The 13,815-nt window shown below is 33.3% G+C and overlaps 1 protein-coding gene and 1 long non-coding RNA gene across 2 annotated transcripts in view; both read left to right on the forward strand.

Moving 5' to 3' along the window:
* LOC122517119 (protein neuralized) overlaps nucleotides 1–13,815 on the forward strand; it is a 76,933-nt gene that overhangs the window by 25,747 nt on the left and 37,371 nt on the right. The window lies entirely within an intron of this gene.
* Nucleotides 6,163–7,378, forward strand: LOC122517124. Its single transcript, XR_006303737.1, has 2 exons — nucleotides 6,163–6,775; nucleotides 6,847–7,378. It is a non-coding gene; the product is annotated as an uncharacterized LOC122517124 (long non-coding RNA).

The following is a 13,815-nucleotide window of genomic DNA, read 5'->3' on the forward strand; positions in this document are numbered from 1 at the left end:
GGAAGAAAAATACAGTCGTGTTAGGCACGCATACACACAGGTATGGCACCTTTCTATCATAGAAAATAATTTCTTTCTTCTGATAACGTATATAATATTCGTCATAATTCAATTAATTGCCATATCATCGTGACGAAGTATACTCATCAAACACAATTAACAGGTTAAATAGCTCAGCTGGCTTGCTCGAAGAAATCGTCCGATTATATCGATACCTTTTTTCGTTTTCTCTACCTGCTTAAGGATTTAAACTGGTAAACAGGTCAGAAACTCACATCAGTTGTGCGTTTCATTTTGAAACGAAACGACACGTGTCGCGCGTCGAAGTGTGTGTAATACAAGGATTAATAGGATATTTAAATAATTTTTCGGAATGATTTTGATGAAACTAAAACCAATTATAAAATTTGATTAATATATTATTCGCAATATACAATATACAATAACAAAGAAACGAGAAATAATGAATTTACAAGAAATTATTTGTCGTTCCTTTCGTTTCGATATACAAGTATGAATCGATTGATTTATTATTCTGTTCGATCAATCGTTGGTAAATAGAAGAATTTCTTTTCCCCTTTTTCCTTTCCTTCTCGCTTAGATACCTGGGCATCATCTTTCTTAAGACGTCCTGCAATACTCGAAATGGTCCAAACCGATTCTATTCGATAGGATTTAAGATGCTATTATTACGTTTGAAGTATCACAGGAGATCGAAGGACATTTATAAGAATTTTTTCCTTTTGTTGGATAGTACAATGAACGAAGAAACGAGCAAGTGGGGTATCACTTTTCGATGTGTGTTTACAACTTCGGATTTAAAAGGCACGTTTAGTCGACAAATCGGACAGATATAAGAAGAAAAAAGTAGACGGAATGTCATGTTAAAATGGTGAGGAATGAAAAAGAAAAAAAAAAGATATAAAATGACGACGAAGTTCATATCTTTTTTTTTTTTATTTAATACAAAAGAAAAAGTTATACATATTTATCTTAAAGCTTTCTCTTGATCGACCATACTTGTGTACGTATATAAAGTAATCGTATTAAAGGTACATCCTCTCGTACAAAAGACCTACTCGCTAGGTTCTGAAGATTTTTTTACATGCACCTGTCCGCCATAAGAGCATTTTTTTCAGGATGGCATCCATAGTCTTCCGAGTTTATCTTCGGAGGATCAAACATCTGTCTTCCGTAGGGAGCAGAATACATTTTCTGAGAGAGCCTTTTAATTACTCGCTACGTTTACTAAGTTGCTAGGCGTTGTTTTAAAAAATAATAATAATAAGAACAAAAAAAAATATATATATATATATTGTTACGTTCCACTGTCGGTCAGGGAGATGTAAGTAGAAAAATCTTGATAATCCCGCCCTCTTTACTCGACTAGAATTATAATTTGACCTCAGTTTTGGTCAATCTTATTGCAAAGATTTGACGGGGTTGAGGGAGCTTCGATACGTGCTGCAAGTCTTCCTGAACATAAATTTTGACCTACGGATTTATTCATAATCATTTGAACACGCTTCAGTTACAAACAGTCGAAGAATTACAGATAATTACTTTTCAGAACGCTGGTCAAATACAGAGATTATTAAATTAACGAATTGTCAAAGTAGCTGAACGGAGGAGAAATTGTCGCTACTGGAACCCAAATACGCACGAGTCTAACTGATACAGAAATTAGTCGAGTTACAGAATTGGTTTTAATACCTTACAGTTAACTCAAGTCTTCAGACTGATAATAGACTTTGACAGCGATTTGGGCAGATCCTTTAATATTCCCAAACAGAACTTGAATTTTTGAACACAGAACAGATTCAGAACTGACTTACACTCACAACCAGAAATCACTAACAGAGGACCTAAGTTGTAGAAAAATAGTAAAAAAAACCTTTAACAGAGAGTTGCTTAACTTACAGTGTACAAACTTTAAGAGAAAATTCGTTTAAACATATAACGGAAGATTCGTTCGTAATATTTGTTTGATTTTATATTTCTTACCTTTATGTCTTTTAAATACGTATCTATTTTTGTTTGTTTTAAAATCGATCTCGAACCTTACCGAAATTGTTCCACATCGAGTTTGATTTGTGTTTTTTTTTTTTTTTTTATAATTTTTGCGTAAAATATATTAAGAAGTAAATTTTTGTAATAGCTAACGGGTTCAGACCGCATGCATGCATGCATGCACATGCATGCACCTGATCCGTCTTAACCGCAAAACCACATGCCACTTACTCGCATATCTGTTACGTGGCACGCGAGCAAAATTACATACAAACGATGTCGCTCTCGTGCAAACATTCTCTCTTCCGTTGTGTTAGTTTGCGCGAAGAAACTGCATCGTCGAATCGCACCATAAATAGTCTTTACTCGGATACTTTCACTTTGGATTATTCTTAACTTGGGTATCAATTTACTTTAATCATCGTCGTCGTCGTCGTCGTTGTCGTAATCATTATCGTCACCTTTTTTCCTTTTTAAATTATTTCTTTCTTCGAGATAAAAAATTAATTCGAGCAGGGATCCTCCTTGTTTTATCAAAATGTAGAAAACATTTTCGGTTTTTTTTTTTTTTTTTTTTTTTTCATCGTCGTTTGACTTCTTTTGAAACACCCTGTATACTGCGTGCGAGGACGCCGATAAGCGGTCTATCTATGTAATGAGATAATGGTCGCCTTTGTCGCTACTACCAAAAAGCTTATTAGCCGTTCATTGTGTATCCCTCCTCCTCGTTCCCCCCTCACCCTACCTTCATCCCACCCCACCCCCTCGTCGCAGCAAGCAGATGATAAAATCTCCCTTAACTTCGTTTACATCGACGCCTTTTATGAAACGTTTCCAATCTTACAGATCAACAACGAGTACTTTAAGTATTTTAGTACGGAGATTTTATTTTTAAAAGTTTTCTTTTTTTTTTTTTTTTAGTAGAACTTTTTGGGCAAAGGTAACGATAATATTTTATATAGAATCAGTTCGTTTAAATGTATCAATTATTTTAAGTATCAGAATTAGTTTGTGTGATATTCGTTAAAGGAAGAGAATAATATAAAGTAGATTTGTTTAAAAATGACATATGTCTCTCTATTGATATATTTGAAATATTAAACAATTTTCTTTTGATATTTTATTAGACCAAAATGTTCAACTCGAATTAATCACTGTGTAGAAACATTACAAAAGAAATGTATGTTGGATTAAATAATCCTATATATATATGTATATTAATAAAGCACATTGAAGTATTAGATATACCTTAAAAATTTGTTAATTAATTAAAAAAATGTGTATTTTAGTTTAAAAGCATGTAATACAAATGCTACGTACCGTACTCTTGGAAATCGATCGTTAGACTGGCACGTTGTCCTCTATGAAAGTTCTTTTATTGAATGTTGTTTCTATGACTTTATTTCGAATATTATTTTCGTTATACGTATGTATACAACCTTCGAAAAGTCATATGAGCAAAAATCAATAAAAGAACTTTCATAGAGGACAACGTGCCAGTCTAACGATGGATTTCGAAGAGGAAGGTACGTTAAACATATACTCCGTGTTTTTAAATTAAAATATATATTTTTTACGATTAATTAACAATCATTTAAGAAATCATCGAACACTAATTTACTCTACAAATATTTTTGCTTATTTAAACTAAAATAGATGTATTTTTTCATATTTCTGGCTAATGATGTCTTTGAATTCCAAATATATATTTTCATTGTCATTTTTTAAACAAATCTACTTTGCGTCATTCTTAATTTAATCGATATATTAATTTTAATATTTTACAAAACATTTAAATAACAGTAAAAATATAGGACGGCCAATTATTAGATTAGAAAAAAATCAGATAATTTAATTCATTTGTTACATAGAAAGATTTCAAATTAAATTCATTAAATATGTAATTAGGGTATATTAATATATTTATTTCTACATTTTCTTCGTTCTAAACAACACACTATGCCAATAGTATTGAAATAAAATTTTTAGTAAGCGAAACGATGTACAATTTTAAGGAAAACTCACTATAGATATGAATCAATTGATTATTTTCCATATTTCATTTCTATCACGCATATTTCTCTCTCTCTTTCTTCCATCAGCATAATATCATTAATAACTGTTCTTCAACGTTACGTCGAAGATCTTTTAGATTTTTCAACTTTGACCATATCCAATAGGATTTTTCGAGTTTGAACACACGTTGATAACCCGCATCTTATGGATTATTTTCAGGATAATAAGAATATCGAAAAAATAACTAAAAGCAATCATAAGAGAAGAACAAAGAGAAAGAGAGAGAGATAAAGACAGGTGTTCCATCGTATTGTCAAAAAAAAAAAAAAAAAAGAAGAATAAGAACGTAACGTGTCATCTTCGAATGATCACTTGACAGCTGAGAAGATCATCGTATAGCATCATCATATCCGTACACACGAAAAATAACGCACCCGTATGCACCTGCCATTGCTTTAAAATAGTCTTTAAAATAATGCTAGAATAAGATTATAGAATATATAGATATATATATATCTCATATTCAACTCTTAGCCTTCGTTTGAGCATTTTATCCTACGTTTTGTTTGTGTATATATGTATATATGTATCTCACTAACAAAAATTCATCTCATTGCTGACGTTCCATTTCTTCGTTCTTCTGCGTTCGTTTTAACATCACACGTTCGTGTTACCTAGAATCACCTATCGTCCATGAATTTACATCAATTTGAAAGATTAACCATCGACAACGACGTTGCGAAAAAATACCAGGACCACCCTTTTTCATTCGTCCTTTATCAAAAGGACGCGCAAAAGGTCCCGGTACATAAATTTTTTCAAATCCTCTAACTTAAGGACGTTTATGTAAGCCTTTTGAGAAGGGAATGTTGCTAGTGCTTTTCGGTTCCATCCGTGGCGAAGAAAATGGGTAGACGTTGCGGTTAATAGCTTGGCAGATGTTCTTCCCTGTCGTCTTTTAAAAAAATCTACGAGCTATTTTTATACGAGATTTTATTAAAATTTCGTTTTCATTTTTCTTATCAAAAAATAAAACAAGATGAAAAAAAAGAAAAAAGAATAGGAGGAGGGGACACACACACGCGCACGCGCACACGCAGGATTTCCGATGATAATATTCTAAGATTATCCTGTTCGTTTCGCTATGTTATTAAAATCGATTAAATGCACAAATGATACCGCATTCGTTTCGGTTGATTTAAATTCAATTCAAAAAACACGAGGGAAATAGGTAAATAAAAATATCCTTATGTTGGTATGTGCGCACAATTGCGCGGTAGTAGATTAAAGTGAAAGTAATTGAAAATCATTTGTTTTATGATTTTTTTTTATAATATAAAAAAAAAAAATCATTTTAATATAAAATTAATCATGAAGTTATATTTTTATCAATCAGTTTTAATTTGTTCAGTATTATATGATCCAATATGGGATTTTCAGCAAGATTCAATTTTATTTAAAAAAAAAAATAAGAAGGTATTATCTCGTCGAGGGCCAAAACTTTTCAACTCACTCTCGTACACATTAATCCTTATATGTGCCCATAATTATGAAAGTGGTCTAAGTTATATATTTCTTGTTTCGAGACATTTAAAGGATTACATTTGAATATTAAATGAATTCTATATAATATTGAAATAACAAACACTATCTAACGGTTCATTTTTGACAATATCGTGAACATTACATTGAATTAATTTAGTTTAAAATAATGTGGTGTGGAATAACTAATATACTCATTTTTGTTTTAAATTTTGACTTAGACCACTTTTATATTTATGGGCACATATAATGTAGTACTAATATTACAACACGATTTTTTTATTTAACGTGATACACATTGATCGCGTTACAGGAGGGTTGATTATTATACATAGACAGTGTTTGTGCGTTAATGACGTTTTATCGTGATACTTTAGAAATTGATTTTTGAAAGGAACAGTATACTCGATGACCACTTTAAATCGCTATGGGACTTCTATATATAGTTCCTATATATGTGTATATGTATAATTTATTTTGCTTCTACTTCTTCTTCTTCATCATCACGTTGGTACTTCTTTCATTGGTTCGTCCGTAATAAGCGCGTATCATTCCTTGCAAGTGGGTGTGCGAGTGCGCGCGCACTTGTACTCGGCGAATTGAATGATAATGAAATGATTGTCGGTACAATGGGGTCAGATTTATCTGTAGGCTCCTATCTTCTCTTTGCCGTTTGCTCAAGTCTTCAACCTCCTATGTAACCATACTAGTCACGTATGAGTCTCTTAAGGAGATACTTTATGTTTCCTTCGTACAGAAACCTTTTTAGTCCTTGCGATGGTGAGAACGACGTTCAAAGCTTTTGTTGTCGCTCGAAACCGTCTCTTGATTCGTCTGATAAAAATTGATCGTTAAATCATAACTCTAAACTCGTAACAATAATTATGTCGATGATAATTGTGAGAATACAAATTTAAATCCAATATATATATATATATTATAATTTATATTGCATTACAATTATATTTGTTATACGACAAATCGTAAAATAAATATTTGCAATTTTTTTTCATTCAGATCGCTATCATGATTAGTGATACCAATTACGAAATATACCGAAATTATGATTTTGCGAATTATATGATTTTTAAATAAATTTTTGTAATAATCAGTTTAGAATTATAAACAGTTGAACGAGTATAGAATTTCGTCGAGAAATATGATTGTCTATTGAAGAAAAAAAAAAAAGAAAAAAGAAAAATTTCAGGTAAGTTTTGATCGATCAATTTTCGAAATACATTTCATTTATTTTTCTTAACATTGAATTTTTCACGTTAGACAGTGGCCTAAGGATTGTCAGAATGAATTCCGACGTGTGATTGCCGAGCGTATCTCCGCTTCCTCGGACGAACCCAACAAAACGTGTACTACGTATGAGAAGCCTTATTCGTTCCGTTATCTTTTTGTGCTCACCAATACGGTGGCCGGAAGCTTAAGATTTCGGTTGGTTATACCGTGTTACAATCATCAAATAACAAAGTTCATATTATTTTATTCAAAATAAAATAATCATATCGATATGATACGATACGATTTTTTAATATTTTTAATCGACAAAACGTTCGTTTGTACATCTTTCACTGTCAATGACAATTTACAATTAGAAGAGAGAATTAAATAAAACTGGAGGGTATTAAAAAAAAAGAAAGAAAAGAAAAAAAAACAACAAGGAGAACACTCGACCGGTCGTCTGGCCGGCCGTCTGTCTTTTCGAAATAAAAACCGAAGTAAAAGATTGTATTTTCGGTCAATGCCTCAGTCAGATGTGTGCTGGTTTCCCTGGGCCGAAGAAGTAGAAGCAGAAGCAGAAGAAGAAGAAGAAGAAGAAGAAGAAGAACAAGAAGGGGGCGGTGGACTCGAAATGGATTGCAAGGGGTGCCCTCCGGCTTCTCGAAGGTTCTCATTCTTCGCGACTACCTCTTTCAATTGGAGGGAGGAAGTAAGAAAGAAAGAAAGGAAGGAAGAAAGGAAGGAAGGAAAGAAGAAGGAAGTAAGTAGTCGGAGACTCTCGAGGTTCGAAACTCGTCGAAGGATACGCATTTGCAAACTCCTGCAAAATACTTTTTCTTTTATCTTACTCGTGTATTAATAACCCTTCAAATGTATTTAAATAATCAAAAAGAAAAAGAAAAAACAAACAAATCAATTCCGTTCCGAGAAATGATTTGAAGAATTTAAGAGAAGAGTACGAACACGGTTTCGGTGTTCGATTAAATATCGAACGTCGAATGTACCGAAAGAAAAATCACGAAATAATACTCGGAAAAGCATTCGTTAAAAGTGAAACAGAAGAAAGGATAGAAAAAGTAATAATAATATATAGTATATCGAAAAAAAAGAGAGAGATGCTTTGTGAGAGATATTTTTGTCATCGTCCATCTCTCTCTCTCTCGCTCTTTCCTTCTCTCACCCTCTTTTACTCTCTTCTCCCTTTCTTTGTGGTTGCCTCGGGTGAGGGAATTTCGTGTCACGATTGCACGAAAACCGAAGGAAAAGGCGAAAGGTTGACAACCGTTCGAGGATATATATGTTTTCCTCTCTTTTTTTTCCCCCTCCCTTACCCTCTCTTCGGACTATAGTAACCCGAGCCGACAATACACTTCTAAAATACCCCCGCGTCTTCTATATTTTCATGGGGGGTTGCGCACGCGCCAGTCTCTCCGACTTCCTGCCATCCGCCTTGCTTCCGCTATTTCACATTATGTTATATGCACACTAACCCCCTCCCTCTTTTCCCCTCCCTTCTCCACTAACATCCTCGTTTTCGCCCTACGGACCTACCTCCTTAAGCCCTCGGTCTCTACGGAAACACATCTGCACTTCGATATACCTATATGTACCTATATATATATATCAAATATATGAGAAAGAGAGAGAGAGAGAGAGAGAGAGTGAGAAAGAAAGAAAGAGAATCGCGAGACATCGCGAAAGACAGATGTTGAACCGGACGATAATCCTCCCCCTCAATTCCCTCCCCCTCTCTTCTTTCACTCTCTCATTTTACTTCTCCTTCTTCTTCTTCTTCTCATTTTCTTGCCTACTCCTTCGCTAATTAAATCGCCTCACTCCGTTACTGAACCTCCTCTCTCTTTCCTTCTTAACCTTTTCGATGTACGAGGAAACTTATACGTACGTTGAAGATGCATACTTAAGAAATCGTTTTCTAATGACTATTCTTGCAAATATTATTTTTGATTTTTTTCTTTTTTTTTTTCGTTTTTTCTTATATTACATTTTTATTCGATATTCGTATCAGGTTTTTAGGATTTCATAAGATTTTTATTTTACGCTTCATCAGTTCTGTTTGATATCTCATATCGTTAAAGATATGTATGTTACTATTATTTTATTTTCCTGTAGAATTTGAGAGACTGTATGATATTAACGATCGGTTAGTTCGCTTCGACTGATCATAAATTACACAATGAAAATAGGAGAGAAAACATGGTAACGGTGAGAAGAGTAGGTATATCTTATTCGAATCCTGTTTCTGTTAATATCAAGTAAACATAATTACGTTGTAGAAATGTAATTTACTCGCCGATCCTGATTATTTAACTTTCGATCGTTAAGATCGACATTTTACCAATTAACTAATTAACCGGATTTATCATTTTTATCGAATTATCGAATACGTGATGTGTAAGTTTAGTTTAACAAGTGAACGTTCGAAATTTAATAGGTTTAGGATAATAAAAAGAAATCTCTCATATAGAAAGATGTGGATTATCTAATAAATTCTACATAAATTGTACCTGCGAATTTTTTCATATCGATGTACACGTATCTATTTTTCGTTTGTACGATCTCGAATAATTGTTTGTTCGAGAACAACGTTACACGAACGATGTACTAACCATAAGAGATGGTTGTAAGTTTGTTGCACGCGACGAGATAAAGCTTCTCTTACGTTTTGTTAAAAGAACCTTTAGCCGACGTTTAACCATTAAAGTGATATCGCGTTTTAAATATTCGGTAAGATAAAAGGGAAGACTTTTTTAATCTTATACTCGCGAGTAATATATTACTTATTTTTTCACGTAGAGTAAATATCTTTTTACGAGTTATATTTTTAAATAACAAACGTCGCAATGACAATGAGATAAGATCGTGAAGAAGATCGTTGTAAAATTCGTTTCTAGTATTTTCTTTTTTTTATTTCGCGTTAATTCGTGACACGCGATCGTTACGAAAATAAATATAAGAAGAAGAACAGAAAACAATGTTTTACTCATAAAACAACATTCTTACCTCTTTCCTTCGTCTCATTGTAATTCTCAATTCGTAATTCGAGTGTATCGTCTTTTAAGACGAAAATTTATACGAAATTGTTATCTTTTTTATTTATTTATTTTTTTTTCTATTACTCATAGCAAGAATCTCGTTACTAATTTATTTCGAATCACGTATGTTTTCTTCTTTATTTTTCCAACGAGTTTACGGTTAGTATTATATCACGTATTTTTTCTTCTTTATTTTTCCAACGAGTTTACGGTTAGTATTATAACAACGTGTGGCAACATTTACCTTTCCCTTGCTCCTTTTTAGATTCTCTCTCTCTCTCTCCCTCTCTCTTTCGTTGGACTTAATCTGAAGTACGATAAAACGTTTTGCTATACACACTAGAGATGTACGAGTAAAACTCAACAGTGTTATAACGCTTATGGTAGGAGTAAACAACCGAGCCGTGTCTCCGTTTCCTCGAGCTTGGAAGCCGTCCTCCGGATTTACGATTGTTGCCATTCTGCTCGTGGAATCGTCAGGATATATCCCCCGAAATTGTAGGCAACTCACTGCCAACGAGCGTCCAACCCACGCGTTTCCTCCCCCTCCTTCCTCCGTCCTTACCCTCATCCTCAATCTCATTCTCATTCTCATTCTCATTCTCATTCTCATTCTCCATTCTCCTTCTTCGTTCATGAACTCTCTGCAATTTAACTTACGTATTTTCCGTCCATTCATGTTTCCTTTCAACACTGACACTGTACTACAATACTTGGATATATAGTTGACTCTATTCTGATTATATTCTGATATTATCTTTACATTATATGTTATATTCTGATATTATCTTTACATTATATATTATCTTTACATATTTCTGATATTATCATTACATTTTTTTTTTTTTATTAAAATAAATCAAATGTTTTTTTTTTTTTTCATGGGGGAAGAGGTATAATTTTGTATTCACTAACGTTTCGATTGTATCTGTGAAATGAAATATTAATTCGTTCGTAAATGTAAGATTTATTACAAATTGTCGTATATTATGATAATATAATTAGAAAATGATTTCGATTATTATTATTATTATTATTATTATTATCATCGAAGATGGATTAATAAAAATAACGCAAAAGAAAAAATAATATTCATAGTAGTAATATTTGTCGTTTATTCAACGTGGAAACGAGTAAGAATTTCTTAGCACGCGCGTCCTGAAATTCACGCATCTATGGTCGCGCGGTCAACAACGGTGCTCTCTGTGCATTATCATTTTATAATGACGTGCGAAACGAACACGCTTTGCTTGTGTGCATACTTACGATCATCTTTGTATTGTTTTTGTGTTAGATGAAGGAACAATGCGAGATAATAACGTGCGTGAGTGTAATAAGTTGCGTGTAAATTGGTCGGGGAGGAACCGACCGACCGACCGACCGATCGACGACGAGATGCAAAGGAAAAAAAAAAAGAAAAAAAGAAAAGGCCATTTTAAACTCCAACATTAACTATTTCGTAATAATCACGCGCAAGATTCCTTTAAGAGCTATGGTTTTTCTTGCGAACACAATGAAATCGTTACAATCTTCGTTTTTCTCTCTCTTTCTGTCTTTTTTTTTGTCCTTAAATATATAATATTGTGTATCTATTTATTATTTTAAAATAAATATAAAAAAAAAGTAGAAGAATATATACGATTAAATTTGATTGATTAAAAATTCTTATAAAATAATGAAACATTACAAGCGTGAAAGCATCGTATATTTATACTAGTTTAAAAATCGGTGTTAATCGTTTTCAGTTTAAACGGAGTTCCGAGGGATTTGAAAAGTTCAACAGTAGGTAGAATAATCCGTTTCCCTGGTAAATGTTTGTGGGATAAAGTTCGCGAAATGTAAAAAGTTTTGTATCGTTGGGTTAGAGAGACCGCACGATCACTCTTTCCTCCCTTCGTAAACTATGTGGTAGAAAAAGAAAAAAAGAAAACAAAAAACCAGAAAGCTTGGTACACAACCCCCTCACGAGGACTCTCTTCAGTAAGCCCTGATATTAAATAGAATTAGATCGATACGAGCGTACTTATGATGATGGAGGGTTACTCGGAACAATTTCGCAACGTTGGTGTGACAGGGGAATGTCAGGAAGGGGTGCATAATGTGGGACTCGGATGCACCTTACTGGAATTTAACCTGTTACCGTCCTTAAATCAAAGGGATCCAAAATATCGGGACATAAAGGTCGAATTTAATGGTTCGAAAAATTTCTATTAATTTTATGACGTTTAATGCAATTTTTAATAACATTTACAAAAGAGATGATGATGATTTAATAATTATTATCCGTGATATATCTAAATTTATATATATACAAGAAAGAAAGTGAGAAGATTGTAAGTAGCATCAAATTATGAGATACCTATATCCTTTCGATGAATCGATCTTGGCAACCGAGACTTAGGTTTCAATGTTTCTATTCGATATAGAACCAATCTCTGAATTTAATATCGTTTCTTTCTGGATGAGAGATAGATACCTACGTACGTCTGCTCTCTTTGTATCTTTTCCTTCGGGGTAGACTCTGACCTCGTAAATTGAGTTTCATCTTGAAAGTAGAAAAATCGAGAGAGACCGATATAAAGATAAACATCGAAAGAATCGATATACGGCGTAGAATTGTATTTGCTCCAACTACGTCCATTCTCGTTACTTCTTCTTATTCTTCTTCTTTACGTTATTTACAGATTCCTTTTTATTAATATATTATTTCGTAATGTACGCGAGTACGATGTCGTAAAAGGATTCCATTTCAATTCGATTTATCTTAATAAACCAACAACGTCAAGAAAAAGGTTTTTAGATATATATATATATATACCTTTCTACCTGTTTTTTTTTTTTTAACTAATTTATTACTTTTGAATACGCCCGCATCCAAGTTAATAATTTATTTCAGAATAAAATAAGAATGATTCATCTCAACTGTATTTGCCTAGGCTTATTGTTAGAGATTTTTAATTATATTAATATATGGGTACCTGTATAAAAACGTCATTTAATAGCATAGTAATTAACACACCCGTGTATATAAGTAAATCATCATCGTAAAAACTGCGAAATCATGAAATGACATTTATTCTTTCCCTTTTCGCTTTTGACGTGTCATTTGGATCGCTTGGTCTCATGGGATGAGAAATATATCTTGAGTCCCATGGAAACACGATCTGTACTGTCGATATGCTTCGGGACTTGTAGTTTCATGTGGAAAACCAAAAGGAAGATACACACCGACTCGTCTCGGTCAGTGAAGACCTCGTGAGTTCATATCTTCGAGATACCCATTCAATTCCAGAAACTGCAAAGAGTACATTTCTAAGATTATATCGTAAAAATATTGACTCACCCGTTATATTTCATCGTGAGAAAGAGAAAAAGCGTTGAAATCTCAGCGAACCTTTTGACGTACTTTGAAAAACAAAAAAAAATACAAAAAACCACACAGAAAGGGTGATTTTCCCGAACTCTTTCTTGCCACCGACGTATAGATACGAGAAAGAACTAAAGATAAAAAAAAAAGGGAAAAACTTATCTCGTCCGTACTTTTCATACCGCAAAGTGCGAGACTGCATTATTCATGAAGCGTAGTAAGAGGGGTGCCCTGGCATTTGGACCATTTTCAACGGCAAATCCACGGAGTAGTTCGTCCGGGATATTTCTACGGCCCTATTTACATACATCTCTTGCCACTGAATCACACGGTGCTCTCTAGCTAGCAGTTGCCCTTTCATCAACGCTGCAACATCTCTCACGAGATAGAGAAGAAGAAGAAGTAGTAGTAGTAGTAGTAGTAGTAGTAGAAGAAGAACGTTTCTCGGTAAACGGAGAACAATAACTCATAGAAAATTGTTCTCTCATTCTTTCATAACAGATTTGATCGACGAATTATTTTTCGCTTATATACCATATATATCGTATCATTTTATTATTTTTGTTTTCGACGAATAACGACAATACGACGAGCAGG

The sequence above is a fragment of the Polistes fuscatus genome, unplaced genomic scaffold, assembly GCF_010416935.1.
Source record: "Polistes fuscatus isolate 324 unplaced genomic scaffold, CU_Pfus_HIC Scaffold2, whole genome shotgun sequence".
NCBI classification, from domain to species: domain Eukaryota; kingdom Metazoa; phylum Arthropoda; class Insecta; order Hymenoptera; family Vespidae; genus Polistes; species Polistes fuscatus.